The sequence below is a fragment of the Gossypium hirsutum genome, chromosome A06 (assembly GCF_007990345.1).
Source record: "Gossypium hirsutum isolate 1008001.06 chromosome A06, Gossypium_hirsutum_v2.1, whole genome shotgun sequence".
NCBI lineage: Eukaryota > Viridiplantae > Streptophyta > Magnoliopsida > Malvales > Malvaceae > Gossypium > Gossypium hirsutum.
In genome coordinates, this window is record NC_053429.1 from 41,814,758 (window position 1) to 41,828,225 (window position 13,468).

Sequence of the window (13,468 nt, forward strand, 5' to 3'; positions counted from 1 at the left end):
AAATCTGCTACCTCCTGCGATTGTTGTTAATCAAAATCCTGCTCTGCTCACAATGTATGATTATGCTAAACTTTCCTTAACAGGAACTAAATCGAGTATAGTTAGACCTGCTATAGGTGCAAATACTTTTGAACTCAAACCTAACACAATTCAAATTGATGTATCATTTGGCAGGACGAAGATCCCAACGCTCACTTGGCAAACTTTTTCGAACTATGTGATACATTTAAAATTAATGGTGTTTCTGATGACTCCATTCGCCTTCGGTTATTCCCTTTTTCATTGAGAAACAAAGCTAACAGTGGTTGAATTCGTTACCACGAGGGTCAATCACTACTTGGGAATAAATGATCAAAATTTTTTTATTAAAATAATTTTCGCCGGCTAAAACAGCTAAATTACGTAATGATATCTCTTCTTTTGTGCAGATGGATTTAGAAACACTTTACGATAAATAGGAGAGATACAAGGACCTCTTGAGGAGATGCCCTCACCATGGGTTACCACTCTGGATACAGGTTCAAACCTTTTATAATGGCCTGAATCCTTCGACTCGACAAATGGTTGACACAGCCGCTGGCGGAACCATCAATAATAAGACACCTGAAGATGCTTATGAATTTATAGAAGAGATGTCACTGAAAATTATCAGTGGCAAGTCATGAGGACAAAGCTAACAAAAACAACCAGCGTTTATAACGTCGATTTAGTCACATGCTCTCTAATCAGGCAGAACTCTTGAATAAGAAAATTGATGGTTTTCTTAGTTCTTCACAGGTTCACCCAGTAATGCAGTGCGAAGCAAGTGGAGGTGGATCAAGTAATTTAGAATACCCACCCTATGGCCACAACATGGAGAACGAGCAATTAAAGTACATGGGTAATAATATTCGATCTCAAAATAATCCTTATAGTAATACTTACAATGCAGGTTGGAGGAACCACCCAAATTTCTCATGGGGAGGCCAAGGGAATCAGAGACCACCACCTCCAGGTTTCCAACAACCACCCTACCAACAAGAGAAAAAAGCCAAACCTTGAAGAGATGTTAACAAAATTCATGTCGGTGTCAGAAACTTGTTTCTAGAATACCAAGACAGCCTTTAAGAATCGACAAGCGACAATCTAAGGGCTCGAAACTCAGATAGGCCAACTCGCCAAACTAATTTCTAAACAAGCACAAGGTAGCCTGCCGAGTAACATGGAATCTAACCCAAGGGAACAACTCAATGTGATTACCACTCATGACAAGGAAGGGTTAGTTGAGCCTGTACCAGAACCGAGGCAAGACATTGTGGTAAGTCAAGATAAAGGTAAGCTAGACCACAATAACCAAAAATCGATAAGTAAAAAGTACAAGCCCCGTGTGCCATACCCAAACGCGGCAAGGAAAGACTGCAAAGAAGAACAATTTGGTAAATTCCTTAAATTATTAAAAAAGTTACATATTAACTTACCATTTACTGAAGCTCTCTCGCAGATGCCAAACGCAGTCAAATTTTTAAAGGAGCTTTTAACAAATAAACGAAAGTTGGATGAGGTGTCGCATGTGGAGTTGAATGCAGTTTGCTCAGCCATATTACAAAATAAGCTACCTAACAAATTGAAAGATCCAGGGAGTTTTGCGATTCCTTGTTTAATTGGTAGTTTAGATGTTCATAATGCATTGGCTGACTTAGGGGCAAGCGTTAATGTTATGCCTTATAAAATGTTTAAATAGCTGGGTCTTGGGAAACCTAAACAAAATAGGATGAGCATTCAATTGGCTGATAAAACCATTAGATTTCCTAGGGGTATCATTGAAGATGTTCTTGTTAAGATCGATAAATTTATATACCCAGTAGACTTTGTTGTTCTAAACATGGAAGAGGTTAGTAACGCACCTTTAATTTTAGGATGACCCTTTTTAGCAACTACTAGGACCATTATTGATGTTGGTATAGGTGAACTCACACTTCGGGTGGGAGACGAAACAATCACCCTTCAAGCTCGTAATTCGAGTAACACATCAAGAATTGAAGGTGGTAGTATAAATCATTCTATTAGTACTAATCATTTGGTAAAACCCTCTATGCAGGAAACAGTTTCGAAGAACACATATAAGCAATGTTTAGACAACAATAAAGGACCTATCTATGAAGAATGAAGGCTACAAATCGAGGAGCTAGATGAATGGCGGACACAGAAATCGAGAACACTCAATGAACCAAAATTGAGCCAGGACAAGCTCAATACCTCACCAAATCAATTTAAGGTTGGAGACAAAGTACTACTAGATGCAGCAGATCCTCGCATTGCCACTTCTGAACCTAATGAAGAAATTCCTCTTACGGTACTCAGTATTTTCTCATATGGTATAGTCGAGGTAATTCATCCCAAATTTGGCATATTTAAGGTAAACAATACTCGTCTTAAACCTTATGTTGATAAAGTTGATAGCAGGGATGAAGTGTGTAAACTCCTCGCACCACATTGACCATACAGAAGAGAGGTAAGTCCAATTTAAGACTATAAATAAGCGCTTCTCGAGAGGCAACCCGAGCACTAACAATAATAATTTATTTAAGTTCTAGTTTTTCACATCTAACCTACTAACTGAGTCTTGAAACACAGGGTTTTCCCATCCACACGGCCAGGCACACGGGCGTACCGTAGGTCGTGCTCACACCACAAGAAGAGACACGGTCGTGCTATACGGCAGTGTGAAAACACGATAAAATTTTTCACCAACATGGGATGCGATAAGTCGCCATGGCCGTGGGATAAGGCTGTGGGCGATACTGCCAAAAGAATATGGGCGTGCGACATGCTCGTGCCTTGAAATTGTAGGCAAACCTATCAATTTAGCATGGGTGTTCGACATTATCAAAACAAACACGAGCGTGGACCTATGTACACGGGCGTGGGGGAAGTGAATGAAGTAAGACACGGTCGTACAACACGACCGTGTACACCCACACGCCCAAGGAATACAGGCGTGGGCCGAATGTCAGACACGCCCAAATTTAAAAATTGCAAAACACACGGGCAAAAATTAGGGTACACGGGCGTGCCCTATGGCCGTGTGCCCCAAAATCTATATAAACCCCTCACTATTCATCATCCCCCCCTAGAAATCTCTAACCCTAGCCGCTGCCACTCCCCACGCCCTACCTGCTATGCTCGTGCACCACCTACAACACTGTTTCCGACGACTCAAGCTTCTCCCTTTTGCATTTGTTTACTCTTTTCTTTCTATTTTCTTTAAATATCTTGCTATTTCATGAATTATCTGATCTATTTGACTATCTTAAGTGAATATTAATAGTAGAAAAATAGAAATAATCATGCTTGTCATTGCCATTTTTCATACTACATTCATCCATTTTTCTTGTTTCCATGGATTTTATGTTTACCCACATACTTTCATGCATTAGATTTTCCCCACATATTATTCTTCTAGTCCTATTTTAAATGACTTGATATAATTGCTTTAGTTGTTTTAGTTTTGTTCTCTTTATTTAATACGCGAGTCTCATGAAATATTTCTAATTAGTTTTGTTTTTCCATGCTCTTTTTGGGACATATTGGTTAAACTTTAACTTTTAAATGTAGGTACAATGCCATCCTCACGTGGTAAGAAGACCGTTGTTCCCGCATCGAAGAAAAGGAAAGGAACAGCGTCATCCTCGGGTCCTACCATGGAGATTAGGCATCCATTCCTCCAGGTTCCCTTGGGACCCCAGGAGGAATTATATCAGATATTACGGGCCCAACCCCTAGGTGTGGACAGTCGCATTGACTGGGCCGCACTAGAATAGATTCATTTGGCTGACGTTGTCCGAGCCCTCCTGAAAACTAACCCACAGGGGCTCTTCTTTGAGATCATCGAGCTGACGTATCTTGAGTTCACATTGGAACTCTACTTGACGTTCCATCTTCAAACCTTCATGACCAACTTCGACGATCATAGAATGGTCCAGTTTTGCCTTAGTGGTCTAGTACGCCAGTTGAGCGTACCTGAGTTCAAGATTGCACTAGGGCTGTACACGGAGGAGTTCATGGACGACAATGAACTCGACACCCTCTACTGCCACATCCACTACTCCCCCTCAAAATGCTGGAGGGACTTCGTCTCTGCCTCAGCCACCTACGATCCTAGCCTCTCCAAGGCATTGGCTCTCCCTCCATCTTTGAGGTATCTACAAGCCATCTTGGCTCACACTCTAACAGGGAAACGAGAGAGCACCAGCGTCTTCACCACCCACGATGCTTATTTTTTATAGAGCATGGTGAACGGGCACGTCCTCGACCTTTCTTACTTCATCGTCCTCTCCATCTGCCATCAGATGGAGCGACATAGGAGTGGGGCCCTATGTGACTCGATTGGCTCGGCATTTCGGGCTCCTCAACACAGCAGCACAATCATCCTCCCTCACTCTCATAGGCCAGATGTCCCCACAGGGCATCTCGAGCATGCTAAGTATGAGGATGATCAAGAAACAACATGGCACCTACCCTCCTTAGTACCACCTCATCCAGTCCACCGAGGAGGAGGACCCAGAGGACATTACTGATGATGTCACTCCACGTCATGAAGACCCACCATCTCAGCCACCACCCATCCATCGTCCAGTTCATGCGGTAGCTTCATATTCTGACATCTCTGAGCGCCTTACACGTTAGATTTGTCAGCACTTCCACATCTCATCACCACCACCACCTCGCGAACCATCCGGCGATGACGATGTTTAAAAACTTTTTATTTTTATTTTTATTTTCACTTTTATCTTTATTTATCTTAATTAAGTACTTTTTATTTCATTTTTCTTTAATATTATTTTAATTTTAGTTTTTATAATTTTCATTGAATAATTTATAGTTTTGGCTATTTCATTACGAGTAATTATGCTTCATTATATTCCTTGAGAAGTTCCTGATTCTATCACAATTATAAAGAGCTCCAAAGCTCATCATCGCATAGGAACTACAAACTCCACTGGGAAAGGTTCTCCACGACTGCCATGTCCTGCTTGACCACGACCATAGCTACCACTAGATATAATATTCTTTTGGCGCTTGACTTATGGACTAAAAAACCTCAACCACCACCGGAGTATCCTCCTCCACCCTTATGATTGCTTTGGCCGATTATTCTCCATAACTCTAATTCAAGGAGTTCATTCATCATTTAAGAAGTTTCACTGCTCTCCCTATCTTATGATTATATATTTATCTTTTTCATTATATCTATCTTTGTACATTGAGGGCAATGTACATCTTAATGTGGGGGGTGTTTTATATCATCATTAGAAATCCTTGAATTTTTTCTTATTCTCACGTGAATTACTCATATCACTATTAGAATGAATTTTAATTAATTTATGATTTTTATTGATATTTCTTGAATTAAAACATAGGCAATTATGCATTAATTGTTTAAACTTTAAGACATTAGGGAATCAAGCATGATAAGTTGATTTTTAAAGAATTAAAAACTTTTAGGTGTTTCCCTAAGTTTAGGTATTATCTTGAGTTGAAATTCACAAGTTTAAACATCAAAAAGACATAATTTTTGTGAGATCTTGAGCCTTTAGAGCATATTTTATTCCTTTCATGCTCACTTTCATTATGAGTGCGTCAGTTTTGATTTGTTATTCTAGAACTTGCTTGATTATGCATGTCAAGACCACACCATTTGATTTGATATGTCAAGATGATAAAGGAACTTAGGTTTAACCTACTCACTCCACAAAAGCCTACCTCCATAATTAACCCTTAGTGAACCCCTTTTGAGCCTAACAAGCCATTATTTGATTTACCCTCAATATTAACCCATAACCCATTATTGTTGAAATCCCCTAATTTGATCCCTTTTTTTTTGAGATTTGATTTGAACAAATTGCTTAGCTATGTTTTGTTCTTCTATGTATTTGACTTGTTCTTAAATATATATATATATATATACTTACATACATGTTAGTAGTAATTCGTCATTTTTGAGCTTGAGTGTTAATTCTATATTCTGAGAAGAAGCTCACTTGTATTCAATTGATGACTAGTTATTTTTTTGGCTAGGTAATTTTTCAATTCAATCTCGATTCTAACCTCTTCTTTCAGCTTGGGACCACACCCCCTAACCAAATCCACATTACAACCCTCTAAAAGACCTTTTTGATTGATGTATCAGCTCAATATATAGTGGTGGAGATTTGATTTTCAAGCAAGCCTATGGTAATAACTTTTCATATTGACTAATGAGTACTTTAATTAATGTCCTTAAACACCTTGAGTGATTTGAGTGATTGTTTAGTGAGGATGTTAAACTCTGCAATATTTTGATCAAAGCTAATTACTTAGATGAGGGGAGACAACTATGTTTTCGTGATAAAATGCTCAACTTGGAATGCTTGAAACTTTGATGTACTTTTAGTTGAATTTTCAATGTATGAGTACTTATGGATTATTTTAAGATATTATTGATAGGGTTTATAAATTGAGAAGAATTTATTTTGATTGTGAGTTGAGGATTTTGCTTAAGGACAAGCAAATGCTTAAGTGTCGGGGTATTTGATAAACCGTAATTCATACATATTTTTATCCCATGCTTAGCCCATTTATGAATGGCTTCTCCTTAGATTTGGTGAATTCAATGCTCCTAATCCTTTAATTTCATGTTTTATACTTAGGTGAGCATAGGAGAGTAAAAAGAGCGAGAAACAGGCCAAAAATAGAGGAAATGGACCCCGTGAGAAATCAACACGGCCTGGACTTCCTCATAGGGGTGTGCCACACGGCTGTGTCCATTTGTTAGGATTGAAGCATGACTTACACGGGTATACTACACACCCGTGCCTATTCAACAGCCTTGACCACAGGCTGGAGTAATCGCACACGGGCATGTTACAGGGCTTGTCCCTGCCGAGCCCAAGTATAGTCCTATTCAGAAAAGGAAAATTTTTAGGGCTCTTAGGCATTCAAAAGCCTATTTAAACACTTGAGGAGGCACTTAAGAGGGGAACGCAGAGTAAGAAGCAAGGAATTACTCAAGGAAAGTCGATTGATCCATCTCAGATGCCGAATTCATCATCAAGACTGAAGATCTCCCTTCAAGTTCCTTCAAGAGTTTTGGGTTTTCTTTTGTTTTGTTAACTTTATGCTTTTGAGATATTTTCTTTCATAAGTATGAACTAAACCCCCTAAATACCTAAGGGGAATGAAACCTAAGATGAAACTTGTTATTATTATCTGAATTGTATGATAAATATTTGACTTGTTCTTAATTATGTGTTCTTAATTCTTGTTTTAATATTCCAAGATATTGATTCAAGTTAATCCCTTATTCAAAGGAGGAATAGACCCTGTCTAAAAGTAAAATTGTCATAATTAAGCGGAGTGATCGCGTGATTTCGTGATAGGTTTTAAATATTTATAATTACTCCTTCTTAAACTAACTATTATTGTGATGTAGGCAAGTGTATCTATCGAATAATAGTATAGTTTTAGCAAGACCGGATTGACGAACCCAAAGGAACTAAAAGTACTAGTAATGACTGTCTTTTTATTATCTGGCCTAAGAATAAAGAGATTTTGTTTTAATTAACTAATGAACTAAACTAAGAACGCACAGAGAAAAGAATTGGGGAATTGCTTTTGGGAAAAATTGATTGACTTAAGACAATACCTAAGGAAAAATCCATCTAGACTTTACTTGTTATTCTGGCTCCGAATCAGACGATTTATTCATTCAACTTCTTCCGTAGAGATCCCTAAGTTATGTTATTATCCCTATTCAAGACTAATAACGTCTAATCCCTAGATTGATTAACCGAGACTTTTCTTTAATTAACACTCTAGGGTTGCATTAACTCAATCTATGGATCCCCTTATTAAGTTTCACCCTAATCCGACAAAATCTTGTCACCCTATGTCTAGGCGCGCCATCAACTCCACTTAATTATGGAAAATGTACTCTTAGATAGGGTCTATTCCTCATCTGAATAAGAGCATATCATGAATCAGTATCGTGGGATATCAAAATAAGAATTAAGAACACATAATTAAGAACAAGTTAAATATTTATCATACGATTCAGAAAATAATAACAAGATTCATCTTAGGTTTCATTGCCCTTAGGTATTTAGGGGTTTTAATTCATAACTAAATAAGAAAAAATCTCAGAAGAATAAAGAATACAAAAAATAAAGAAAACCCAAAACTCCTGAAGGGAAATTGAGGAAAGATCTTCAGTCTTAATGATGAATCTGGCTTCTGAGATGGATCAATCAGCTTCCTTGGAGTAATTCCTTATTCCTCATGCTCTGCATCCCTTTTCTTCCTCCTCTAGGGTGTATTTATAGGCTTTGGAATGCCTTGAAGCCCTCAAAATTAGCCTTTTTTGAATTGGACTCAACTTGGGCTTGGCAAGGACACGCCCGTGGCACACGCCCGTGTTCGATTACTTCAGGCCATGCTCGAGCCTGCCAAATTGACACGACCGTGCGGTCTGCCCGTATGACGAGGTCCAGGCCGTGTTGATTTCGTACTTTGGCCCATTTTCTCTGTTTTTGGCCCGTTTCTCGTTCCTTTCGCTCTCCTATGCTCTCCTAAGATTAAAACATGAAATTAAAGCATTAGGAGCATCGAATTCACCAATTCTAATGAGAAATCATCCATTAAATGCATTAAACATGGGGTAAATATATGTATAATTTACGGTTTATCAAATACCCCCACACTTAAGCATTTGCTTGTCCTCAATAAAAATTCTCAACCCATAATCAAAATAAATTATTCTCAACTTATAATTTCTATCGATTTAATATCTCAGAATAATCCATAAGTAATCATACATTTAGAATTCAACTAAAAGAATATAAAATTTTCAAACATTTCAAGTTGAGTATTTAATCATGCAAACATAGGTGTCTCTCCACATCTAAGTAATTACCTTTGATTTAGAGTATCGCAGAGTTTCACATCCTCACTAAAGATTCACTCAAATCACTCGAGGTGTTTAAGGACAATAAATGAAGCACTCAATAGTCAATAATGAAAAGTCATTACCATAGGCTTGCATGAAAATCAAATCTCCACCACTATAATTTAAGATGATACATCAATCAAAAGGTCTTTAGAGGGTTGTAGTGAGGCTTGGCTAGAGGGTGTGGTCACAAGCTGAAAGAAAGGGTTAGAATCGAGATTGAGTTGAAAAATTGCCTAACTAGAAAAAGAGTTAATCTTCACTTGCGTACAACAGAGCTTCTTCTCAGAATATGAAATTACAGATATGTATACATAGTTTTTTTTAAGAACAAGTTAAATAATATAGACTAACTATTAAGAAAAAACATAGCTAAGCAATCCATTCAACTCAAATCTCAACAAAAATAAGGATTAATTTAGGAGATTTCAACAATAATGGGTTAAAGGTTAATATTAAGGGTAATACAAAAAATGGCTTGTTAGGCTCAAGGGGGTTTACTAGAGGTTAATCGTGAAGGTAGACTTTTCATGGCATGAGTGGGTTAATCCTAAGTGCCTTAATCATTTTGACATATCAAATCAAATGGTGTGGTCTCGACATGCATAATCAAGCAAGTTCTAGAATAACAGTTCAATACTGATGCACTCAAAGCAATAATAAAAGTGAGCATAAAAGAATTAATAGATGCTCAAAAGGCTAAAAAATCTCATAAAAATTATGGTTTTTTTATGTTTAGACTCGTGAATCAATTCAAAGTAATATCTAGACTTGGGGAAACAACTTATAATTTTAAATTCTTAAAAATCAACTCATCATGCTTGAGTCTCTAATGTCTTAAAGTTTAAACAATTAATGCATAAATCCCTATGTTTTAATTCAAGATATATCAATCAAAATCATAAATCAATTAAAATTTATCCTAAATATGATATGAGAGCTTTTCAAGAGAACAAGGTAATCATTCAGGGGTTTTTCTGATAATGAAATGAATACCCCCCACACTTAAGATGTACATTGCCCTCAATATACAAAGATAGATATTGGAGTATATAAAATTAAGATAGGGAGAGAAGTGAAACTTCCTGTATGATGAATTCATCGAACTGGAGTTCTGGAGAGGAATCGGTTCGAGAGTGGAGGAGGATACTCCGGCAGTCATAGAGGTTCATTAGGCCATAAGTCCTGCGCCAAAAGGATATAATCTCTAGTGGTAACTATGGTCGTGGGTGAGCAGGACATGGCAGTCGTGGAGAACCTTTCCCGGTAAAGTTTTAGTTCCTATGTGACGATGAGCTTAAGGGCTCTATATAACTGTGATAAAATTAGGAACTTTTTAGGGGATATTAGGAAGGAGAATAACTCATAAAGAAAAACTGAAATTGATAATTAAAAATAAAATTCTAAAATCTACGAAAAAATAAAAATAAAAGTAGTTTTAATAAAAATTAAAAACATAAATAAATAAATAAATATTTTTAAACATCTTCATCGCTAGATGGTTCGCGAGGTGGGACTGGCGATGAGATGTGGAGGTGCTGACAAATTTGCTGTAGAGTAGCATCAATGTTGTCAAATCGTTGAAAACACTACTGCTTAAATAGGGTGAGGCGCTCAGAGATGTCGGCATATGAAGCCGCCGCATGAACTCAACAAGAGGGTGGTGATGGCTTAGTTGGTGGGTCCTCATGCTGTGGGGGGACATCATCAGGAATGTCCTCATAGGCATCCTCCTCGATAGATTGGGTAAGATGATACTGGGGAGGGTAGGTTCCTCGGCGCCACTCGATCATCCTCATGTTAAGCATGCTCGAGATGCCTTATGGAGACATCTGGCCAATGAGGGTGAGGGATGATTCTTGGGCCGCGGTGTTGAAGAGCCCAAAGTGTCACGCCAGCCAAGTCACGTAAGGGCCAATGGAGATGACCCGCTTTCGATGCCGCTCCATCTGGTGCTGAATCGCAAGGGCGATGAAATAGGCAAGATCGATGACGTGCCCTTGCGACATGCACCATAAGAAGTAGACGTCGTGGGTGTTGACGATGCCAGTGCTCTCTCGCCTCCCTGTAATCGTGTAAGCTAAAATAGCGTGTAAGTACCTCAGGGATGGTGGGGGAACTAATGCCTTGGAGCGGCTAGGATTGTAAGAGGCCGTGCTAGGGGCCAAAGTGTGCCAGCACTTCGAGGGAGAGAAATGTATGTGGCGTCTGAGAGCATGTAGTTCATTCTCCTCCTTGAACTCCTCCGTATATAAGCCTAGTACCGCACCGAACTCTGGGATGCTTAGCTGGCAGACTAACCCGCCTTGGTGAAACTACACCATGCCGGGATCATCATAGTTCGTCATTACGGTCTAGAGATGGAATGTTGAGCATAGTTCCATCGTGAGCTCGAGGTATGTTGGTTCGATGATCCCAAAGAACAGTTCCCAAGGGTCAGTGGTTAAGAGGGCTTAAATCGCGTCAGCCATCTAAACTTGTTCTACGGCAGCCTAGTCGATGCAGCGGCCCGTAATTAAAGGTCAGACCTAAAGTATCTAGAAAAGTTCTTCCTGGGGCCCTCGGGGAAACTGTAGAAGAGGGTGACGAATTTTTACGGTTGGACCTATGGAAGAGGACGTTTCCTTCTTCTTCTTTGAAGCAGGTGCAGTGATTTTCTTTCCTCTTAAAGACGACATTGTGTACAAATGCTAAGGGGAGAGATTTGGCATCGAGAATGGAGTTGTAGGCAGCGTACGGGCTTGGCAGGGAGGCCGTGTGGAGTTGCAGCGGGTAGGGTTAAGGTTTTTGAATTGGGAAGAAAGTGAATAGTATAGGGTATTTATAGATTTTGGGCCACACAGCTAGGGCACATACCCGTGTCCCCTAATTTTAGTCCGTTTGATTCGCAAATTTCAAATTTGGGCGCGTCTGTCATTTAGTACACGCCCGTGTTCGTCAGGCATATGGGTTCACACGGCCGTGTCGCACGGCCGTGTCTAGCTTCGCTCGCTTCTCCAACACCCGCGTGTGCAAGCCCTACGCCCATGTTAATTTAATAGGTTCGACCACGGGCGTTCCACACGGGTGTGTCGAACGCCCGTGCTATTTTAACAGGTTCGCCCATAGTTCTTCCACACGGGCATGTCGCACACCCGTGTTGTTTTGGTAGGCTCGACCATGGCCATATTGCACGGTCGTGGCATTTTATCTTAGCCCGTGTTGGGGAAATCTTTGCCCTATTTTCACACGGCCTTAAGCACGCCCGTGTGCTTGGCCGTGTCTCTGTAAAAACACCTGTATTTAAGATTTCTATTTAGTAAGTTAGGAGTTAAATACCAAAATTTAAAGAAATTAATATTGTTAGTGCTCGGGTTGCCTCTCGAGAAGCGCTTATTTATAGTCTAAGCTCGACTTACCTCTCCAGTGAATGGTCATGGTGGTTTGAAGATTTTATACTCGTCATTCTGCTATCAATCTCATCAAGATAGGGTTTTAATCGGGTGTTGTTTACCTTAAAAGTGCCGAACTTGGGATGACTCACCTCCACCGTACCGAATGCAAAAATACTGAGTACCGTAAGAGGGATTTCCTCATTCAGTGTGGTAGTGACAATGTAGGGATTTGCGGCATCTAATAAGACCTTACCACCAACCTTAAGTTGATTTGGAGAGGTATCGGGCTCGTTTTGGCATAGTTTCGATTTGTCGAGTGTTCTTGGTTTGTGCGTCCGCCATTCATTGAGTTCCTCGATTTGTAGTCTTCGATCTTCATGAATAGGTCCTCTACTATTGCTTGAGAATGACTCGTGTGCTTCCATATTCTAGGTTTTAGTAGAATGGTTGAAATGATCACCTTCAATTCCTGATGTGTTGCCAGAATTGCGAGCTTGAAGGGTGATTGTTTCATCTCCCACCCGGAGTGTGAGTTCACCTGTGCGAACATCAATGATGGTTTTAGCAGTTGCTAAAAAGGGCCTTCCTAGAATTAAGGGAGTGTTGCTATCCTCTTCTATGTCTAGAAAAATAAAGTCAATGGGAAATATAAATTTATCGATTTTAACTAGCACATCTTCAATAATACCTCTAGGGAATCTTATAGTCTTATCTGCTAATGCTCATCCTAGTCTGTTTGGGTTTCTCGAGACCTAGTTGCTTAAACATTTTGTAAGGCACGACGTTGATACTAGCCCTTAGATCAGCTAATGCATGATTAACATTTAAACTACCAATTAAGCAAGGAATAGTAAAGCTCCCTAGGTCTTTTAGTTTGTTGGGTAGTTTATTTTGGAGAATGGCCGAGCAAACTGCGTTTATCTCCACATGGAACGCCTCATCTAACTTCCGCTTATTTGCTAAAATCTCCTTTAAAAATTTCATTACGTTTGGCATCTGCGATGGAGCTTTAATAAACCGTAAGTTAATATGTAATTTTTTAAGAGTTTAAGGGATTTACCAAATTGTTCATCTGAGCAGTCTTTCCTTGTCACGTTGGGGTATGGCACATGAGGTTTATATTCAGTCACTA

At 39.3% G+C, this 13,468-nt stretch overlaps 1 non-coding gene across 1 annotated transcript; it reads right to left on the bottom strand.

Annotated features, from left to right (window-relative positions):
- Positions 1-395: 395 nt before the first annotated feature.
- On the bottom strand, positions 396-502 carry LOC121231196 (small nucleolar RNA R71). Its single transcript, XR_005929263.1, has one exon. It is a non-coding gene; the product is annotated as a small nucleolar RNA R71 (small nucleolar RNA).
- Between the last annotated feature and the right edge of the window lie 12,966 nt (positions 503-13,468).